Genomic DNA, 2932 nt, shown 5'->3' with positions numbered 1-2932 from the left:
ATAAGACCCCCAAACATTAAAACTGAAACATAATTAACTGATTACTAAACAAATAACAGGGAAAGTAGGACGAAAGGTAACGAGAAACATTTGCTGAGCGACAGATAACGAAATAAACAATCTCAAACCTTTTTCTTTTTTATTACTATTTTTAAGATAGTAATGCGAGTATAAGTGGCTGGGGAATGGCTGGGAGAAGGAGGGAGGTGAGAAGACAGGAAGAAATCAGTAGGATAGAAGTTGTGGAAGCAATGAAGAAAGTTAAATCGGGGAAAGCCCCAGGAATTGATGGAGTGTGTGGTGAAATGCTGAAGCATGGGGGAGAGATAATAGTAGAATGGATGTGGAAGATGTGCAGATTGGCCTGGGAGGAAGGTAGAGTCCCGGAGGATTGGAAGTCAGGTATAATTATTCCCTTGTACAAAGGAAAGGGGGAAAAAGAAGTGTGTGGTAATCATAGGGGCATTTGTCTTCTTAGTATAATAGGAAAAGTGTATGGTAGGATACTTATAGACAGAGTTAGAGAAAGAACAGAGAAATTAGTTGGAGAAGAACAGGGAGGCTTTAGGAAGGGAAGAGGTTGTGTAGATCAGATATTCATTCTTAGATCTTTAGTGGAAAAGTTTCTAGAGATGGGAAAGAAGTTGTATGCGGCTTTCATGGATTTGGAGAAAGCATATGACAGGGTGGATAGACAAGGATTGTGGAAAGTGTTAAGAATATATGGAGTAGATGGGAAGTTGTTGAATGCTGTGAAGAGTATGTACGATGGTGCGAAGGCTGCAGTGCGTGTGGATGGTGAACTAAGTGAATTTTTCTCTTTGAAAGTTGGTTTGAAACAGGGATGTGTCATGTCTCCATGGTTGTTCAATCTGTACATGGATGGGGTAATAAAAGAGGTACAAGGTAGGGTAGTGGATGTTGGAGTGGCCCTGGTGAGAGAGGATAGTGTTTGGAAACTCCCTGTACTGTTGTTTGCAGATGATACTGTGTTGTTGAGTGAAGACGAAGGGGAGCTGCAAGGCTTGGTGGATGAGTTTGAGAGAGTGTGTAAGAAACGGAACCTAAAGGTGAATGTAGGGAAGAGTAAAGTGATGGTCTTTGAGAGAGGTGAAGTTAGTGAATGTACAGCGAGGTTGGATGGTGAGGAATTGGAAAATGTGAGTACGTTTAAGTATATGGGTAGTGTGATGAGTAAGGATGGAGGTTTGGAGGGTGAAGTGCTTGAAAGGGTACAGCAGGGAAGAAAGGTTGCTGGTTCCTTGAATGCAGTGATAAGAAACAGGGAAGTGAGCATGGAAGTGAAAAAGTTACTACATGACAGTATTGTGATACCAACTCTAACGTACGGAAGTGAAGCTTGGACATTGTTGGAAGGACACAAGTCAAGAGTGAGAGCAGTGGAAATGAGTTATATAAGAGGAGCCTGTGGAGTCACGTGGAGAGACAGGCTGACGAATGAGGATATAAAGGAACGTTGTGGTGTGGATGTGGATGTGATAGGAAGCGTTATGAGGAATACACTGAGGTGGTTTGGCCATGTGGAGAGGATGGAGGGTGAAAGACTGACGAAGAGAGTGTATATGAGTGAGGTGGAGGGGGAAAGAGGGAGGGGGAGGCCGAGGATGAGATGGAGGGATGGGGTGGAGAGGTATATGAGAGAGGGGGGTGTGAGTTGGGAGCAGGGCAGTGAAATGGCGGGGGACAGGGCGACTTGGAGGCGATTTGTTTGTGGCCACCCCAAACGGGATTGAGGCGTCTGGCAATAGATAGATAGATAGAAGATTAACGAGTAACTCTTTGGTAGTGTTTTTTTTTCCTTCTATTTCCTTTTTCTTCCTTTGTGCTTCGCCTCTTTGTACTCCTCTGACCTCCTTTCCTTTGTACTCCTTCTTAAACAGCCGTACTCAAATTAATTACTTTCCTTCGTTCTCTCTCTCTCTCTCTCTCTCTCTCTCTCATTCTTCTTCACCATTCATTCTCTCTTCCATTCCACCCTCTCTCTCTCTCTCTCTCTCGTTCCTTTTCACCATCTCTTCTCACCTTTTCCATTCCATCATCATCATCTCTCTCTTCTCTCTCTCTCTCTCTCTCTCTCTCTCTCTCTGGGGTATCTAGGACAGTGCCTCCTCTCTTCCTTCGCTTTCACATTCTTTAAGTACTTTGAATACGCACACTTGTTTTCATTCTCACATCCGTCTCTTTACTTCCAGGATCTCTCTCTCTCTCTCTCTCTCTCTCTCTCTCTCTCTCTCTCTCTCTCTCTCTCCCTCTTTCTCAATATTTTTCTTCTTCTTCTTCTTCTTATTATTATTATTATTATTATTATTATTACTAATCATTCTTCTCATCAGTATCCAGTACGATATGCATAACTGCCTTCTCTCTCTCTCTCTCTCTCTCTCTCTCTCTCTCACACACACACACACACACACACACACACACACACACACACACACACACAAGTTCAATGCTCCCCCAGACAAAGTACTGAACACACCTGCCTTCCCCCTTATTCTACTGCTTTCTAATGGGTAATGGGATGCTGGTAGGGATGATCAGACCTATCGATGATCTCGTAATGAAATGCTTTGTACTGGGAGAAAGTAGGTGGTTGGGAGGCAGTGATGATGATGATGATGATTATAGTGGTAATGGCGGTAGACTGGATGGTAATGAGAGACGAGGAGGAGGAGGAGCAAGGAGGGAAAAAGGAATGGAGAGAAGGAGGGGCGAAAGGTACAGAGGAAAGTGAACGAATGGTAAAAAGGTGAACCCATATCCAATAAAAATAATAATAATAATAATAATAATAATAATAATAATAACAATCAGTAATAATAATAGAAATAATAATAATAAAAATAAAAATAATAATAATAATAATAATGAAAATAATAATCCTGGTAGAATATGAATGATGACCTCTTTA

The sequence above is a fragment of the Coenobita brevimanus genome, chromosome 70 (genome assembly GCF_032717465.1).
Source record: "Coenobita brevimanus isolate Jiangsu-jjx chromosome 70, ASM3271746v2, whole genome shotgun sequence".
In the NCBI taxonomy this organism is placed as follows: Eukaryota; Metazoa; Arthropoda; class Malacostraca; order Decapoda; family Coenobitidae; genus Coenobita; species Coenobita brevimanus.
The sequence above is the reverse complement of the archived record's forward strand: the minus strand, read 5'-3'. Positions refer to the sequence as shown.